The sequence below is a fragment of the Coptis chinensis genome, chromosome 7, assembly GCF_015680905.1.
Source record: "Coptis chinensis isolate HL-2020 chromosome 7, ASM1568090v1, whole genome shotgun sequence".
NCBI classification, from domain to species: domain Eukaryota; kingdom Viridiplantae; phylum Streptophyta; class Magnoliopsida; order Ranunculales; family Ranunculaceae; genus Coptis; species Coptis chinensis.
In genome coordinates this window covers 9,450,004-9,462,959 of record NC_141462.1, presented here as the reverse complement: position 1 = coordinate 9,462,959, position 12,956 = coordinate 9,450,004, and positions in this window count along the sequence as shown.

The following is a 12,956-nucleotide window of genomic DNA, read 5'->3' as shown; positions in this document are numbered from 1 at the left end:
CCTTCCTTCTTAAACCATCTCCTAAACCCCGCAACACCTAATAAAGACCTCTAGCTCAATTAGAAATAGGTTAGTGTGATAGTAAGTGGAAGATGTATTTGATCGACTCTGGCTTATTTGTGTGTCATTGAGACTCTAAGATAAAGTGTGCCCACTGCACATTGGAGTAGGGAAACTTGAGCGGAAAAATCAGAGTGGTTTTTGTCTTGACATTTATGTGAGGACCTACTTAAGAACGTTATTCCGAGTTTTCAGAAACGGACCTGCTAGTGCATTTCATTGTATTACTCATTGTATATATGTTTATTCGTAGCTGATTGATTATTATGCATATATTAGCTTAGGTTTCGACTTGATTATTCTATATTCATTGCTAGTGAGATGTATAGTTAATTTAAAGCGTGAATAAGGAAACAATAGTTTTATTTCTTAGTCGTTGTAGTATAGATGAAGTTTGTGAGTACCTTCACTGGAAAACTCTCACGAGGCTATAACTCGTCCTCTAGGGAATTCCTAGTGGTTTAAGGCCTTGTTGTATATGGTCAATGCAATCGCACTCGGCGAAACGAGAGTAGTTAGAACTCCATTTTTAGTCACTTATTCTAACTTCTCATATTTGCTTGAGGACAAGCAAAATACTGTTTGGGGGTGGTTTGATAAGAGCCCAAAACTATAATTTTAACCCCTTAACAATAATACTTTTAGACCAATAATGCGAGTAATAAATAAGAGTTAATGCTGATTACGTGCTTTTATGTATTTTAGGCATAGGAGTCGATTATATGCAGAAATGTGTCACTTTTACGAGATAAAGGGGCAAGGGTTGGTTGCTAAGGAGTTCTGTGATTAAAGGCCAAGATTCAAGAAGAAAAAGCCTTTAAAAGCCCGATCAAAACTGAAAAGTCAAAGTCAACGCGGGCAAAAACAGCGCCCAAAAGTCAGTAGAACTTCCGAAGACCATATTGTTGGACTCAGACCTCAGAATTAGGCCTACCTTATGTCAAAATGACCATCTTGGAAAGAGCTTTCCAATGTTCCAAGACTTGAACCAATCAGAGGAGTAGAAGTGGACGAAAAGTCTATTGAAGTCAAATCTAGCTGAAAAGGCCTCTGTGGACTGAAGAAATTGGGCTTTGGGCTCGATTTTCCGGCCCAAAACATGGCTCCTCAACCCATGTATGAAAATGTGGATCTAGTCTCCTCCATTTCAAGATACAAGACTTAACTCTTAAAGCAAGCGAGTTTTGGAGGTAGCCATTAGCCAATAATTTTAAATCTAGTTTTAGACTCCATTAATTAGTTTCTCTAGCTTGTTTTAGATCTAGTTTTTACCTTTCAATTAATTAGTGTTAGAACAAAAGTAGATTATTATTTAGAATCACTATTAGTTTTATAATAAAGTATTAGTTTCATTTCAATTTAGTTTATTTGATTAAATTATTATTTAGTTTTAGTTGTTTTAAATTCATAAATTAGGTTGTCTCATTTGATAATTAGTTAAATCATAATTATAGTTCCAAATTAGTTTTAAATCTTGTTTTAGTTCATTTGGAATCATTAGATTATTATTCATTAGATCTAATTTCGACCATTTAGTTATTAATTATTTCGTAGTTATTAATTTAGTTTTGAATTCTTGATTAGTTCAAATTAGTAAATTTACAATCTTTATATCATGTCTTGCTTAAATTCGTATAGAAATGATAGTTTAATGACTCAAGGCTAAACCTCCATTAGAGGTGTTTGAGGAAGCCTTGATGAAAACTTGATTTTGTTAGCTTAGAAATCGTCATGATAATCTATTCAATTCTAGAAAGTAATTAGTTCACCATGATAATGGGTTTGATTGCTTCACATGCTAGTTCTTATTTGGTAGAGATTATCATGAATAATTAGGGATTAAAAATACCATTTTGTTATGTGAAAGCATTGAAATTTGGATCACGACGAATCTTCGTTAGTTAATTAAGTCGAGTTAAGGTGGAATCAATCCCCCCTAATTCCTTATCATATAGTCAAATTAGAAATTCCGTAGTTTGAATTATTGTATCTTGTTAGTATAATTCACATCGTAGTATAATTTCCACATCGTACTCTTATTGACTTTAGTAAGACCGATAATCTTAATAAACACTAATTCTAAAGTACTAGGAGTGGAACGAATTCTCTACTCCACTTAGTGCAATAGCATCGAGAGTGTAGAAAAACTTTGATAAATTAGCATCTAAAATAGCTTTAGTTTTACTTCCGTTGAGTTTAATCGCTTATTCGTAGGTAAAACTATCTTTTTACTTTTATCAAATAAGGTTAAACTTCTCAAATAATGAAGTAATAATGAAATAATATCCCCGGCAGCAGCGCCATTTGATAACCCGTAAAAATTCAACTAGATTACTTTGACCTTATTCTTACGGTATCAATTATTTATTTCCTACTCTCACATATATATTCATACAATATATAGAGTACGGTATCGTTCCACTCTTAAACTAGCAAGACATAAATGAATTCAATTAATCAAACACAAGGAAACAATGGTGAGAACAATAAAAGTAGTGTTGTGATTTATTTAAACTAAAACTAATTTAACTAAACAATTAAAAGGTGAATTTAATGAATTGGAAGAACATAGAGGGGGAAATTCCACCATCCAATTCGATTGGCTATTAGTTAGTTATCGAATTGAATAGTGATCCCTAGTGAATACCAAGTCCTCTCGAATCAAGGTTCCACTAGCATGAGAGTTTAGCTCCACCACAAATCTCTTTGATGGTGGCTCTAAACTCTTGTTCATCATTATGAGATTTATCTCTAAACATTCACAATAATGAACTTAAAATTCTATTCTAAATAACAACTATTCTAACAAGCAATCATCCTCACATGGCTTCTTTTTAACTTCCTCTAATGGAGTTTTTAGCCTAGTTTTATTGGATTCATTGCCAATAAACAATAATAGGAAGGCATAATTAAATTAAACTAAACTTGATTAAAATAAACTTGAAATAAACTTGATTAAACGAATATAACAAATAGTCTAAGAATCAACATGAATTAAAACTGAAATTACAACTAATGTGGAACTAAAATTATGAATAACTAATTATAAATTTAAGACAAACTAAATCTATGAATTAGAAACTAAAACTTAAAATACAAACTAATTATTGATTCTAAAAACTAAATCTTGTTCTAAACACTAATTTGATGTTAATTAACTAGATCTAAAACTAACTATTGGATCTATACTAAGTAAAGCTAATTCCAAACTAAGTAACTTAAGAGCTAAGCTTATGTCTCTTGATATGGAGGAGACAAGATCCACTAATTCGTGCATGGGCTGAGGAGCCATGTTTTGGGTCGGAAAATCGAGCCCAAAATCTCATTACTTTAGTCCACACAGCTGAAAATGACTTCAACAACCTTTTCGTCTACTTTTGCTCCTTTGATTGGGTCAAGGCTTGGACCATTGGAAATCTCTTTCCGAGCCGGTTGTTTTGACATAAGGTAGCCCCAATTCCGAGGTCTGAGTCCAAACATACGGCCTTCGGAAGTTCTGCTGACTTTTGTACGCTATTTCTGCCCGCGTTGACTTTGACTTTTCAGCTTTGACCGGGCTTTAAAAAGGTTTTTTCTCCTTGAATCTTGACCTTTTATCATAGAACTTCTTAACAACCAACTCTTGCTCCTTTATCTCGCAAAAGGGGCACATTTCTCCACATATTCGACTCCAATGCCTGAAATACATAAGAACACGATAACAGTACTAACTCTTACTTATTAATCACATAATTGGTCAAAAGTGATATTGTTAAAGGGGTTAAAACTACAGCTTTTGGCTCTTATCACCTTGCATTAGTTCTTGAGTATCTTTGCATGAATCTTGCATTGCTTTTTATGAGTAATGAACTTCTGGAATCCAAGTGTCAGATGAATTAACTCAAAGAAAGTGTACTCAAAGTCAGTTGCTTCCTTAATAGAAAATTCAAAGTTTCAAGACCTTGCCACAAGTCAATTAAAAATCAAAATGGCAAGAAGATGTGCCCACAATAAAATAAATAAATAAATAAATCTTGGGCCTCCTTGAAAGTTACAATTTGAATTGAAGAAGCACTAAAGTTCGAAGTTTCTCTTAGTAGTTGTGAAGACCTTATTCTCTCAAGTAATAGCTCTTTGAAATATCCATTCCTTTTCTTGTGAACCCCTACCTAAGCCCCATTACACCCCATTTAAGACCTCTAGCTTCCTAGGCTAAGTGTGGTGTGAAAGTAAGAAGATGATGTGATGATCAACCTCGGTTTCTTTGGTTAGTCATTGAGAGTGTAAGGATTGAGTGTGCCCTCGCACACTAGAGAGACCTTGACTTGGAGTGTAATAATATGAGTGATACGTGTCTATGACACAACTGGTGAGAACCCAAGTTATTGATTTTTTCTAAAAGATACCACAAGTAAAGTTACTTGTACATAGCATTGCATCTTTTCATAGCAGAGTGCTTATAATGTTTAATGCTTGTGTTTATTATATTTTATTAACTCTGGTGTCACAAGAATTGAAGTTTGTTGCCAAGAGAGATGAAAAGACTTTGCTGAGATAACTTAGGGTGATAACCTGGATAATTGAGTATTTATAGTCTAATTTAGAACACCAGAATTTTGTGGGTATATTCTCTGCAAACCCTCACGAGACAAAACTTGTCCTCTAGGGATAACCTTGAGGTTTAACGGCTTGTTGCACAAGCTAAGTGCAATCGTGATTCCTGTGAAAGTGAGTTAGGATTTTCTTTTATCTTTTGTTTTGCTCGAGGACTAGCAAAATGTAGGTTTGGGGGTGTTTGATAAGTGCCTAAAATTGTATATTTTATATATAGTTTTATAGGCACTTTATAATATCATTTATGCTTAATTGCGTATTTTTAACGTAAAACCATATATTTGCTTTATTCCATGACATTATGCACATTTTTTTGTCATAAATGATTATTTGCATATATGTGCATGTCTTTGGAAAAGTCCAATGCAAAATATGTTTTATTAATTTGGTTTAATATTTTTTTGTAGGAAATAAATATGTTGGTCAAAGCCCAATCAAAGCCCGAGCCCATAAGCCAAAGAGGATTATTTAGATAATCAAATAAGTGAGAGCTCATGGAATAAATTGTGCTATCAAAAATGGAAGGAAATGTTAAAGAATTGATAATTATGGAAGGAAATCAAAAAGGATAACTTCAACTACCACCATATATTTTTACCATTTTCACCACATTAAATATCTCAATTTCCATTAATTACTTATCTCCTAGATTTCATTATATCAAATCATTCCATAATGCCTTATATCCTAGCCACCATTTATTCTCCCATATCCTCACCATATTCTTGTCAATCACTCAATTCCTAATTCAAAGCCATATCATTCTAATTTATCCTTTATTTGATTTCCAATTTATATTTTTTTTCCTTCCTCAAGCCTTGATAATATCTCTTCCGTATTCCATTTCCTAAATTTTTTATCTTATTTTTTTTCCTATATCCCAAAGATTATTTCTATTTTGTGTGAAGATATTATATGCACAAAGATCTTGTTGGTAAAAGCTATAAATAGATAAGAGAATTGGCATTGAGGGGACACCTATTCTACACTCATTCTACACCCATTATATCTCCATTCTAATAGAAATTTTGTTTTGTAGTTTTAGTTCATTTAATTAGTAAGGGAGAGATATTAGAGTGTGTACGTACTATTTTTCCGATGAGCAATAAAGTGATTTCAAGGTTGAATAAAATGGTGGTAGTATTCTCTTACTCTTTTGATTACTATGTTAGCATGATAGGGTAAAATCTTCACCCTAATGGTGGAAGATGAATCTCCTATCATGAAGATATAGATTTAGTTTTATATTTCCAAGTTTTAATTCCCCATATCTTGTTGTTTTAATTATGTCCAATGATATTCTTCCAAAATAACTTAGAGAAAAATAGTCATGGATTCTATCATCATTCGGGATATTTTCCATTGTTTGTTCTTATCTAAGTCTATTTTAAAGTTTGGTTTTGATGTTTAATTATTTATCATAGATGGTTTATGCTCCTCTATTATATGTGGTGATTTTCCATACTTACATAAATAAATGTAAATGTTTGAAGAAATAGAGGATTCATTTATTGAGATATTCTTTTAAATGTGGCTAGCATCCACAAAATGCTTACACTGAAAAATCATTCATTAAATTGACAACTAGCGTTGGAATTTATTTGATAAAATTTATAAAATAAAGGGGAATAAATATTTGAAAATATTGAAATAATATATTCTTTAAAAATAGGGGTGAAGTCATTTACCATTAGGATTTCTCATTAATTGAATTTTTGAAAACCAACAAAAATTTAGTTTAATTAGTTGATAAAATAGAAGCAAATTTTCATTCTTAGATTAAATTAGTTTGATAAAATCAAAAATCCAAAAATTGTTTTAAATCTAACGTACTTAGTTACTTATTGGGTCATTAATTCTCTTCGCTCTAATTTCTCCATTTCAAGGTGTTGTTCGACTCTAACTTGCCACTATTCTTTTTAATTGTTGCAGGTTTGAAAATTATATTTATTGATTTGTAGGTTCCAAACGATAAGAATTTGTGCAATTCAAATGGCGTCACTGCCGGGGATCGAACTCGGGTCACCCGCGTGACAGGCAAGAACCGTCAAAAATTCAATTAATGAGAAATCATAAAGGTGAGTGACTTCACCCCTATTTTTAAAGAATATATTATTTCTATATTTCCAAATATTTATTCCCTTTTATTCTATAAATTTCATCAAATAAACTCCAACGCTAGTTGTAAATTTAATGGATGATTTTTCAATGTAAGCATTTTGTGGATGCTAGTCACATTTAAAAGAATATCTCAATAAATGAATCCTCCATTTCTTCAAGCATTTACATTTATTTATCTAAGTATGGAAAATCACCACATATAATAGAGGAGCATAAACCATCCATGATAAATAATTAAACATCAAAACCAAACTTTAAAATAGACTTAGATAAGAACAAACAATGGAAAATATCCCGAATGGTGATAGAATCCATGACTATTTTTCTCTAAGTTATTTTGGAAGAATATCATTGGACATAATTAAAATAATAAGATATGGGGAGTTAAAACTTGGAAATATAAAACTAAATCTATATCTTCATGATAGGGGATTCATCTTCCACTATTAGGGTGAAGATTTTACCCTATCATGCTAACAGAGTAATCAAAAGAGTAAGAGAATACCACCATTTTATTCAACCTTGAAATCACTTTATTACTCATCGGAAAAATAGTATGTACACACTCTAATATCTCTCCCTCACTAATTAAATGAACTAGAACTACAAAGCAAAATTTCTACTAGAATGGAGATATAATGGGTGTAGAATGAGTGTAGAATGGGTGTCCCCTCAATGCCAATTCTCTTCTCTATTTATAGCTTCCACCAGCAAGATCTTTGTACATATAATATCTGCACACAAAATAGAAATAATCTTTGGGATATAGGAAGAAAATATACGATAAAAGAATTTAGGAAATGGAATACGGAAGAGATATTATCAAGGTATGAGGAAGGAAGGAAATATAAATTGAAAATCAAATAAAGGATAAAATAGAATGATATGGTTTTGAATTAGGAATGGAGTGATTAGCAAGAATATGGTGAGGATATGGGAGAATATATGGCGGCTAGGATATAAGATATTATTGAATGATTTGATATAATGAAATCTAGGGAATAAGTAATTAATGGAAATTAGGATATTTATTGTGGTAAAAATGGTAAGAATATATGGTGGTAGTTGCAATTATCCTTTCTTGATTTCCTTCCATAAATATCAATTCTCTAACATTTCCTTCCATTCTTGATAGCATAATTTATTCCATGAGCTCTCACTTATTTGATTATCTAAATGATCCTCTTTGGCTTATGGGCTCGGTTTTATTGGGATTAGACCAACATCTTTATTTCCTACAAAAAAATATTAAACCAAATTAATAAAACATATTTTGCATTGGACTTTTCCAAAGACATGCACATATATGCAAATAATCATTTATGACAAAATAATGTGCATAATGTCATGGAATAAAGCAAATGTATGGTTTTACGTTAAGCATAAATGATATTATAAAGTGCCTATAAAATTATATATAAAATATACAATTTTAGGCACTTATCAATCGCCCTCTTCAGTTTCCTTCTGTTCAGAAACTGTCCATATCAGTTCCTAATGACTTGGAGAACTATTATGCTTAGAGGCGGTTAGTCATGTGTCTGGCGCATGCTTTATAAACACGAGATTACTTATTCATAGAACTGATCGATGGCTCTCGTCTCATTCTAGACATCTACAGTCCTTGGTCATTTCCCTCCCACATGTCATTTAGTTAGTGATGAGAAATCCCCCCTACAGCGTGGATTACGTTCCTTTAGATGGGGGTGTTGTTGTTTTTATGGTCAAATGAAGGCTGGGCTGAGGCTACCGTTCTCACGTCTTACTGTGGAGCACCTGAACTTCTATGGGAAAGCCCCTTGTCAGTTCGTGGGGAATAGTTGGAGAGTATTACATGTGTTGGATTTGTTGAACGATATGGGTTATAACATCTGTCTATCGGATGTACTTGAGCATTTTTCGGTGAAGAGGTCGGCTACTTTGAATTTTAGTTTCCAGATGATGAAGGGTAAATATCCTATTATTGTGGGTGTGAGTAAGGAGGATTGGGGACATAGGCCTTTATTAGTTGTTGGTAATTATTGTGCTTCTAACTGGGAGTTGGCGAATCGTACTATAAAAATAGATGGTAGGTTGTTATGTTATAGGTCGTAGTGTATGTAGGTCAGTTGATATGACAATGTTCTGATTATTTTGTTTTGTTTTGCAGAGGTTGATATTCGTGGGCATACGAACACCGGGGTTATAGAAGAGTTTGCTAGTTTGAGTTAGGAGGAGAAACAATCTATTTTGGGAGAGGGTTGTGCATTATTTCAAGAAACACGGAGGTGAGAAGATCAATCGGAAGAAGGTTGAGCAAAAGAGGAGGTCCCAAAAATTAATCCTTGAAGTCTCTAACTCTAGTTCGGATATTGAGATGGAAAGAAAAGATCAAACGAGGGGGCCTGTTTCTGGGACAAGGAATGTTGGAGGAGGCTCTGGTAGTTGTCTTGTGTCTAGACTACCTGTGGAGGTCGGTGAAAATGATAAAGATAGAGGTGGACGTGGACGTGGACGTGGAAATGTTGGAGGATGTGGTGATGTTCCCTTTTCAGTTCATAAGCCTCAGTTGAAGAGGAGAACTGAAGGTGGCAAGCCTGAGGTGTCTAAGAGAACATGACCTGAGTCTGGAAGTGAAGAACGACCTATTATAAGGGAAGGTCGAACTTCATCAGGTCGAGCTCCTTTGAAAAAGATGAATCTGAAGGATCTGGCAGCTGAGGTTGGTGCGGCGGATGCTAAGGGCAAGAAGAAGGCTAGTGACACTGAGCCAACTGCCCAAAAATGTAAAGGGTCTAGAAGTGCGTTTCAAGGTGAAGAGACTGGTAAGTTCGTTGTTCTAGATAGGACGGTTACCTACTACAACCCTGTGAGTGGTTTGTCACGTTTGGTGAGGAACAAGGACTGTAGTTTCAAGTCTTCTTTGGTTGGTAATGGGTTAAGTTGCTAGAAAGTATTGTTTTTTATGGAGATAGGAATGCACTGGATACTGGGAAGGATCAGGAGGCAAATCGGAAAGACATATGGATTGCTCGATCTGTTTTGTAAGTATCCTTCCGTCCTGAGCTTTGTTTTATGTTTTGTATTATTTATTTTTGACTTAGTTTGTTGGTTCATAATTTATGGTCATACCAGCATTGGTTATAATGCTGACCCAATTTGCATGTTTGCTTATCGGGTGTGTTCATAAAATGAACATAGTCGATAAGTCTTGACAGGATTAGTGTTGAAGAAGGTTGATTGCTACTTGTGGTTTGCGTTAGCGTCTCATTACAAAATATGTTTTGTTTTCCCTTGAGGTGCAATAGATTTTCAATTGAGACAATGTTTTTTTGTATTTTCAATTGTAATTATAATTAAAGAGTTGTTGAAAGAAAATTTGTAACTTAATCATATTTGTGAATTTTTATAATGAAGAGAACTTTTGTTTATTTAATTTTTTTTTATTAGTTTCAAATTATTGGAATAGTTAAACGGATAATGGGTTTTTGGAAGTTGAGAGTGCATCACACCTCGAACATCGAAAAATTGGGAACAAATATTGTTTTTCCGATTTTGTCAAAATTCGGGGTGTGACAGATCTTTGGATGGTTTGGTGGTACCGATCTAGGGATATTGCAGCAATCTCCCTGCGTTCTTCTAGGAGGTCGACTTTTTTGGATAAGATGGTGTCGTTTTCTCCTGATTCGGCGATATCAGAACGTGTGGTTATTAATGTAAGTTCTGATGGTACTACTGCTTCAGTTTCGAAGCAAAGTGTGAAAGGAGATTCGTTGGTACTGGATCAGGCTGTTGTTCTGTATGCCCATAAAATGTTCTCGAGTTGATCTGGCCATTGGTTTTTCTTGCTCTCCAATTTCTTTTGGAGATTTTCTTTGATAGATTTGTTTGTGGCATCTGCTTGGCCATTGCTTTATGCATATCTAGGTGTGAAAAATGCTTGAGTGATGCGCCACTTTTGTAGAAATACCTTGACTTGTGAGCCGACAAATTGGGTTCCATTTTCCATGATGAAGGTGTAGGGTAGACCAAATCTTGTGATGATATTGGTCCATATGAAGTTGATGACGTGGACTTCTTTGACTTGAACAAGTGGGATCACCTCAACCCATTTGGTGAAGTAATCTGTTGCGGCAATGACGTATTTGAGTCCTGTCTTCTTTTGTGGGATAAATAGTCCCATGATGTCTAGCCCCCCACATATGAAAAGGCCACGGGATGGCTATGTTGATAAATTCTTGTGCTGGACTTAGGTGGTTGTGACCAAATGTTTGACATTGGTGGCATCTGAGAACATACTTCTTTGCTTCAATGTGCATGCCTGGCCAATAATATCCTTGGGCGATTGCTTTGTGAGCAAGAGATCTTGCTCCTGCATGGTTGCCACATTTGCCTTTGTGAATTTCATCGAAGATGAGTTGGCCTTCGCGTGGAGTAATGCACTTTAGGTGAGGTCCTATGCGGATTTTCGAAATAATTGTCCATTGATGACGGTGTATCTGGGAGCACGAAATTGTATGGCACGAGCGCTCTTTGCCTCCACTGGGAGCTCACCATGTAAGATAAAGTTCAGAAATAGGCCAATCCAAGATTGGATGATCTCTTCCTCGGATGAAGGCTTGAAGTCCGTGAGACTGTTGATACTTTCATGTTAGTAGGTGGGACTCTCCATGATGTCAATGTAAACTGTTCAAGGACATGCATCTTGGGTATTTGAGGCTAAAAAAGCCAAGTTGTCTGCATGTCTGTTATCTTCTCGGGGAATGTGTTCCAAGGAAAATGTTGTGAACGAGTTGATTATATCGCTGACGACCTAAACATATTAGATAAGTGATCAGCTGTCAAATGTGCATTTTATTACCCGTATATTGCTGCATTACAGTCCTTCTTACGCTTAACAAAAAGACAACTCATAGCTTTTACTGTCTTTTTCAAGTTAAAGAGTATTTCATACTACTTATCATAAAAGCTGCATCTTAGGACCAAAAAGAGCCTTAATCACGCTTATTATGAAGACCAGTAGTTGCTATGGAAAAGTGCTGAAAAAGTCAAAGTCAACCGGTCAAAGTCAAAAGTTAAGGCCCTCAAATCAGTAGACCAGAGATGGAGGCCCTTATCTCAAAATATGATGACTTTCTCTCTAAACCTACCTTGGTCAAGAAAAAACCAGAAAGCAAAAGCAAAAAGTGAAGTGTGAGGTATCTAGTTTGTAATGGAGAAGGGCAAATCTGTAAAAGGCAAAAGTATGGGTATATAAGCTAAAAGCAAGGGAGAGAGAAACCATCCATTGTCTTAAAATCCAAACCATTTGGTTTGTTTAATTTCTTGTCTTGTTTTTCAATTCATGTTTTTACTTTATTGTTATTTTATTTCCTTTCAATCAATCTTATTTACTTGTTTTTATTTCCTTTCGATCAATCTTATTTACTTGTTCCTATTTCCTTTCAATCTTTAATCTTATTTACTTGTTCTTGTTTCAAGTTTTAATCAATCTTTCTTCCATGTTTTCAAGTCATTTCAATACAAACAATCAAAGCTTTCAAGTTTTTATTAGCTTAAAACCATTCTAATCCATACAAGAGTCTACCTTTCTTCTTCACATCTCTTTCACTCAAACTCTAAACAATTTAGAATGAGCCTCACTTCTAAAAACAAACTCTTTTGAAGTTACTACCACTATTTAAAGTTTCAATAAGTTTGCTCCATTTGTCACATACTCTTTGGTGATATGTTTGACGATTAATTGCAAGTCACTATAAGGTTTGAGTTTCTATACTTGTAATTGATGTGCCATGCGGAGGCCTGTGATTAACTCTTAATATTCCGCTTCGTTGTTAGATGTTGCAAAATTCATTTTTATAGACTTTTGTAGCTGGGTTCCTTTTGGTGAAATTAACACATCCCCCAGTCCACTACCGTTGTTGTTGCAAGCTCCATCTTCATAAAGATGCCATGTGTCTGGGGTGGTTGGTTGATGGAGTGAGATAATGTGCTCGGGTTCCCAGTTGATATTTTCGACTGGGAAGCCAACAAGGAAATCAACAACCACCTAACCTTTGCGCGATGTTCTGGGGAAGAATTCGATGTGATGTTCTCCGAGTTTTTCAATCCATTTGGCCATGCAAGCTGTTTTGTTGGTGGAAACAAAGCTAACATTGTTTTTTCGATAGGAGAGTAATACTTTTCTGAATCTGCCAATATTT